The sequence below is a fragment of the Anolis carolinensis genome, chromosome 1 (genome assembly GCF_035594765.1).
Source record: "Anolis carolinensis isolate JA03-04 chromosome 1, rAnoCar3.1.pri, whole genome shotgun sequence".
Taxonomy (NCBI): domain Eukaryota; kingdom Metazoa; phylum Chordata; class Lepidosauria; order Squamata; family Dactyloidae; genus Anolis; species Anolis carolinensis.
The window spans coordinates 127,049,232-127,056,555 of record NC_085841.1 but is presented as its reverse complement, the minus strand read 5'-3'; the positions used below and the strand labels follow the sequence as shown (position 1 = coordinate 127,056,555).

Genomic DNA, 7,324 nt, shown 5'->3' with positions numbered 1-7,324 from the left:
TCAGCTTGATTTTTGGCAGCGATGCGTAAACTCCTTCGTTGGGCCTCCCTGACTCCCCTTTCTCTAGCATAAGATTCCTTCCTGGGAAACGGAGGGGAGTTCTGCCCAAGGCCTGTTTGGCTGAATTCTTGAGGGCAAACATCAACATCCTGCAGGTGAAGAGACTCCGGCTCTTGCTGAACCGGCAAAAACCCCATGTTTTCCTCTTCGTCTGTCACAATAGTACTAGGAACAGGACTACAAGGCCCATGAGTCATCACAAACGGCGCCGGTGGCGGGTGTCCGGACTCTGGGGCCACTTGGGCTGCTCCGGTCCCCCGTCCAAGATCTCGATGACGTTCAAGGACCATGCCGGTTCCACCCTGTCCCCCTGGCCAGACCACGGGCAAAGGCCATTCAAACTCCGACCAAGAGGACAGGAGTCGCCAAACAAACACTCCTGAGTGCAGACCCCGGATTTGCCACACAGGTCCTCCAACAAGGGCCAGGGAAGGCCCGCTGCAGGGGTAGGCACCCTCCCATCGGCCATCTTAAAGTTCCCATGTTCCATTCCTTTGGCTATTGCAGTCTCTTGTTACAGCTTAGATGTTAGATGGTGGCTCTTTTGAGGCTGCAACTTTTTATCCAGCCTCTTATTTTCTTTAACCAATTTATCATTCTCAGCACATTGGACATTGATATGAGGCTCATGCACATCTATTCCACAAGCAATGCAGGTAGTAGTAACAGGTCTAGATACATGTTTTTGCATGAGGGTATCCATATCACTTTTTAACTCATTCAGCTTGTCTTTTAATCCTGATAGCTGTTCAAATATTAAAAATAGAGTTTGTGCTGTGATCAGGTATTGTTTTGCCATAAACTCTGTTGTATTTTCCCTTGTTTTAGTTTGAGGCTTCATTTCAGGATCCATACAGCAGGTATCTGGGCTAAATGCAAACAGTGGTGGCACCTGCGAGGATCTTAATTCATGATCCTGGGTTCCTTTAAGCTCCTCTCTGTTAGGCAAGGGAGATTCCAATATCTATTTGACTCCCTGATCTAGCTGAGTTTCTCTTTCCAGGATTTCAAATCCATTAGCCGTAGGAAGGATATTTGTTTTACTTACATCTCCTTTCCATGCAAAACAATCTTCCATTCTTGGCTGTTTGGTGTGTTTCGGTCGAGGGAGTAAACCTGGGCTGACGCCAAGCTCAGTTGCAGCAGATATCATGAGTTGTTTAGAAGGTTTGTTGAGTTGTTTTTGATGTTTTAGTGTCTCTGGGCTTGTCCTTGTCCAATTTTTTTTTTGTTTTTCTTATTCCCCATTTGCAAAGACAAAAATGAGTTGGGAGGGATGTGGTAAAATAAAATAAGGAGAACTTTAAAACTTTAAAACATAAAAACAACAAAGCTCAATTAGGCACGTCTGATTACCCCCCTGTGTTAGTCCCTGTGTGAGCCGCCCTTTGGGGAGATGCGGCGAGATATAAGAATAAAGTTATTATTAAGAATAAAGTTATTATTATCATATCCAATGTTAAACTGATTTGATATTTTCTGTTCATAACAAATCTATGTTCCTGCTTAACAGTCATTCTGTTTTAGGTGAATACAATCAATCATTTTATGATCTCTTTTAATACTTTATTTTTTCAGGGACAGAAGTAAAGCTAATGGACCTGTAATATCCTGGGTTCCATTTTCCAGCAGAGGTATTAAAATACTTTTCCAGATTCTCATTTCTTTTCTCTGCTCTGATCTACTAAAACCATATAGCATACTTTATGTTCTCATCTGATTTTAAAGATCATAATAGTACATTATACATTTGTCATATTACCATATACATAAAGCCATAAGAGTTTAGAATAGACAGTATCATCAACCATTTTTTAAGATGTATTTTTTATTTTCATTTGCCTTTCTTTACAGGATGTGATATCTTCAGCATATTTGCATGGAGGGTTCTGTAAGCCAAAGGAAGTTTTATCACTAGTTTTATGCTTGTTTTAAGCATCAAAATGCTATAAAATTATGACAGTAAACATAATTATTACCCGGGTCATAAAGCTGCCATCAGTGTAGCATTTTCATTTATTGAAAGTAATTATTATATGTCTATTGCTGTCCTTCATCGCTTTATCTATTGCTTGCCAGTTTATTGTGTGAGCTATCTCTGGAGATTGTTTTGGTATGGACCTCCATATATTGAATTTGACAAATCTGGATTCTCCATAAAATGCCATAATTACCAGGTTATCTCTTTAACTTTTTAAAATGATAATTGTATTAAATTTTACTTAATGTACCAGTTGCTTTTTTGTAATAGTGTGGATTTTTTTTTTGTTTATTTCATATGTATGCAATACTATGCATGCATGTATGCATGACCAAACCTTTCTGGTCAGCCAGAGCTTTATCAATACACTAAAGTTACAACAGTTTGAGGACATCTTACAGAACCATGGGATGTCTACTTTGCTAAGAAGATACCTAGACTTTTCTACAACAATATATGCAAGGCTACATGTTCCCAATTCTCCGTCAGCTTCTTCGCTTGCCCCAGAAGGGTGTGGGAGCCTTCTGCATGTTGTTGCCTAGCAACACTCAGTCAGCTGCTCCGCTCGCCAGGAGCAAAACAGGGAGGGGCGAGAGCCCTGCTGTGCATTTCTGCCTAGAGATTTTGTTAAATCTTCACCGGACTGAACTTTTTACTTCCACAATGTTGTTACTGTAAGTTCGTTTTATGCAATCCTATATTAAGGAGCCCCGATGGCGGAGTGTGTAAAAGCACTGAGCTGGAGACTGAAAGGTCCCAGGTTCAAACCCCGGGAGCGGTGTGAGCGGCCGCTGTTAGCTCCAGCTCCTGCCAACCTAGCAGTTCGAAAACATGCCAATGTGAGTAGATCAATAGGTACCACTCCAGCGGGAAGGTAATGGCGCTCCATGCAGTCATGCCGGCCACATGACCTTGGAGGTGTCTACAGACAACGCCGGCTCTTCGGCTTAGTAATGGAGATGAGCACCAACCCCCAGAGTCAGACATGACTGGACTTAACGTCAGGGGAAAACCTTTAACTTTACCTATATTTGTAGTAAATTTTTAGCAGTTAATGTTTTTGCAGTCAATGTTTTGGTGCTAAATTAATATATACAGTAATTACTATGTAACGTTACCATTTATTGAGCTGCTTTTTCTGTGGATTTGTTATAAAACATGATGTTTGGTCCTAAATTAAAAAAATACAGTAATTACTTCATAACATTACCATGTATTGAACTGCTTTTTCTGTGAATTTGTTGCAAAATATGATGTTTTGGTGCTTAATTTGTAAAATCATAATGAAATTTGACATTTAATAAGCGTTTCCTTAATCCCTTCTTATTATCCAACATATTCACTTATCCAGCATGCTGCCGGCTCGTTTATGTTGGGTAAGTGAGACTCTACTGTATTAATTATGTATGTTTTCACTGGCATTCTTATTTTGTTTTTGTTCACCTTTGTTAGTTATCTGAGTTATAGTATGGCTCTTATCAGATTTGCAGATGGAACAAAATGCCAAACCAGTACAAAACAGGAGTCAAATCCAAAAAAGCAAAATGTCCTTGATAAATTGGAGAATAGCATTCTAAGTAACAAAAGAAAATTCAGCACTGTGTCTCCTTCCCACATAACTGTTCTATACTCAGATGCATCAGTAAAGTCATCTCAATTTCACTTTAGGTAGACAATACCTTTTTTTTTTTTACAGAGCAACTAGAATATGCCATTTGTCTTCAGTGAGGATTATGTACATGTCTTCGAATTCAGGGTCTCTTCCAAAAACACATTTTCTGAAACTAACATTCATGCCCCACCTCATTTATTTATTCCTTTCTCCATATTGTGTGGCCTTCAGAAGTTGCATTCTTCTTGGAATGCAGTTCAGGTCCCTTCATGTGTTCTACCTATTTCAGTTCCGGAAGAATGCTAATGCTTTAACAGTTACACAATAGGCACATGAAATATTGGGATATTTCGACAAAAAAGAAAAAGAATTTGATATCTATTACTTGAGTTAATGACTTCTTTAAAAAAGGGTGGCATTTCTTGAATGGGTCATAAAACATTAATACAAATAATGTGTATACATTTTTGAAATCAGGCATCATTCATCTGTTAAAGAGAGTAAAAACAATGTATATTTTCTATTGACCACCCTATTTTGTATATAACAACAACAACAACAACAACAACAACAACAACAACTCTTTATTGATTAGTCAATTTTGAACATATCAAAACATGTGAAACATACAAAACGTACACACTTGCCCATACGTACAGTAAAACCATGTATAGAGATACAAAGCATCCCGCCCTACAGGCCTAGGTAGTTGTGCAAATACAGAACAAAAAGATTAAAATTAATTAATTAATTAATTAATTATTCCCTTAAGGTAAGGTTTGAGTGGGGGCAAGGGTAAGTGAAACTAGTAGCTTGTCCATAGTAAATTTTAAATTTGGATTTTGTTAATGGCATTAAGGTCACAGCTCTCAGATTCCATCTTCTCGCAGATGACCAGCGCTTTTTGCGTAAAAAGAGTCAGTTTTAAAAAAGAGTTTTTATCAAAACCCTGTAGAAGGATGTGCAATTTCTCCTTATTCTCTAAATGAGGATGGTTCTCCAGCAGAGGCTCTAAACAGAAAGATCTAATTCTGTTGTAATAGGGGCATTTTAAGAAAAAGTGTTCTGAGTCCTCCACTTCTGCATCTATCTCACGGCACCCACAGGTTCTCTTTGTATAGGGGATATTCTGATGTCTACCTAGCTTAGACTTAATGTCAAGTTGCTCGGATCTAGCTCAGGTAAAAAGTTTTCTAATATATAGTGGAAGTGTAAAAAAGAGATAGGTTTCCATGCACACATTGCATTTAAATTTAGCCAGGTATGGAGTGGCTCTAGCTTGCGCTATGATCATAAGATCATTTTGTGCAGCAATGTCAAGGGCTCTTTGGTAAACAATTGAGCACACTTCAGCCCCGAAATTTATTAGCTCGGTAGGGGCAAAACCTAACTCACTGACAGTGTGACCAGGTCTGCTTAGCCATGATGACCATTCTTTGTGGTTTTCTTACTCTAATAGGCATATGGCTGGGAGTCTATGTGGTTGCATTTGTCTTATTTTGTACCACCAATTGATCTGCCTCTTCAGGATTACTGTGGAAATTGGGAGTACTCCCATTTCTGCTCTCACTGCAGCTGACAGGGATTTTGTATATATACAAATGCATGTATACTGATTTTAATGGGATTTTCTCACCAACGATTCTATGTAAGAATTCTATGTGCTTTATCTTGTAGTTGTAAATTAGCCTGCATTTATAAATGCCTGTTATTGTTGCTATTTTATTTTCATTATCATTCTAATCCTTTTTTTCGTAATAAAGTTATTGTTCTGAAAAAATACTATACAATTATAAGTTTCCGAAGGTTGTAGAACCAGAATAGTGTGGCATTCACATTTTGAAAGGTTCCTTTAATTCGTCAGTAACAGACAAACGTGAGTAAACTGGAAGTCATTAGCTGCCATTATTTTCCACACTGAAATAATTGCAGGCGACACCTATTCAAGATAAAATAAAATCTCTTTGAAAACAATGTGTGAAAATTAATTTTCACCAAACTTGCACTTTCAAATACTTAGCCCTCTAGCAAGGTTTCACAAAATTAAATCTTGTTTCTCTGCTCATCTCAGAATCTATTTTCTCTCACCTTACCTTCACTATTATTTTTATGGCATCCAAGAAAGACAAAGAGAGAGGAATCATGGGGGGGGGGGGGAGAAAGGAAGGAAGGAAGGAGACAGGGAAGGGGAGGGGGAAGGGAACGGGGAACAGAAGCCTAACATTTAATCCAGACTATCTGCTTTGAACTGGATTATACGATTCTACACTGCCATATAATCCGGTTCAAAACCCATAAACTAGATTTTATATGGCAGTGTAGATGGGGCCTTAGGCTGAATCTACACTGCCCTATATCCCAGGATCTGATCCCAGATTATCTTCTTATCTCAGATTATTGGCAGTGTAGATTCATATAATCCAGTTCAAAGCAGATAATCTGAAATTGGATCCTGTGATATAGGGCAGAGTAGATCCAGCCTTAGTGTTTATCTCCACTGTAGACTTAGTACAATCTGACACCACTTTAATGGCTTTGGCTCAATGATATGGAATCCTGGCATCTCTGTTTGTCACAGAAGGCTAAAACAATGTGTAAGCCTACAACCAAGGGCGGCTCAAGCCATACACCAACTATGCTGTGGTGGAAGGCGCAAGAGCCAGCAGAGCCTGGAAGGGCGCAGCACCAGCCTCCCTCCCTGGCTCCCCCACCCTCTTTGTACCTTGCCCCTTGAACTGTGTCCCTGGGGCGCCTGTTTCTCTTTTCTGCCCTCCGATGACCAGAAGCAGCAGCAGAAGCAGCGGCAGCGGGCTCAGCCCTTTGTTTCTCGCCACCGCCGCTGCCAGGCTTCTGGATCCCCTGGCACCCTCCCTCTTCTCCCTCCCTCCTTCCTCTTTTCCCTGCTCTCCCTTTCTGCAAGGAGGGAATGCCACGGAGCCAGGCTTTGAAGCTGCAAGGCTATTTAATGCTAATCAAGGTGGCCAATTGCAACAGTCACACCTGCCTCAGACAAGAGTTTTTTTCCCCACCATGAACATTCCACCTCGCAACCACTGAGGGTGCCTGCCATAGATGCAGGTGAAACATGAGTAGAGAATGCTTCTGGAACATGGCCATACAGCCCATGAGAACTGCCATCTTGATCAGGCCATGCACAGGCTGCAGAGGGGGCGGGGCCTAAGGGCACGGAGGGCATGCCCCTCCCCGGAGACCACACCCCCTGCTTCCCCTGCTTCTGAAGGAGGCTGAAGACTGCCTTGAAAGTTCAGGGAAGGAGAAAGAAAAAAGGCAGGAGGGAGAAGGAGAAAAAAGAGATGAAAGCAGGCAAAGGGGGGAAGAAAGAGAAGAGAGAAAAAGAATGATTGGATTGCTTTGAGTTTTCAGGGCTGTATGGCCATGTTCCAGAAGTATTCCCTCCTGATGTTTCACCTGCATCTATTGCAGGCACCCTCAATAGGTCTGGTTGCAAGGTCTGTTGGAAACAAGGCAAGTGGGGTTTATATATCTGTGGAATGTTCAGGGTGGGAAAAATAACTCTTGTCTGAGGCAGGTGTGAATGTTGCAATTGGCCACCTTGATTAGCATTAAACAGCCTTGCAGCTTCAAGGCCTGGCTGCTTTTTGCCTGGGGTAATCCTTTCTTGGGAGGTGTTAGCTGGCCCTGATTGAGGA

At 40.9% G+C, this 7,324-nt stretch overlaps 1 long non-coding RNA gene across 1 annotated transcript; it reads left to right on the top strand.

Moving 5' to 3' along the window:
* The first annotated feature begins 833 nt into the window (after positions 1–833).
* LOC103280289 (uncharacterized) lies at positions 834–5,331 on the top strand. The gene is made up of 3 exons (XR_507274.3): positions 834–1,227; positions 1,639–1,694; positions 1,915–5,331. It is a non-coding gene; the product is annotated as an uncharacterized LOC103280289 (long non-coding RNA).
* Positions 5,332–7,324: the final 1,993 nt, after the last annotated feature.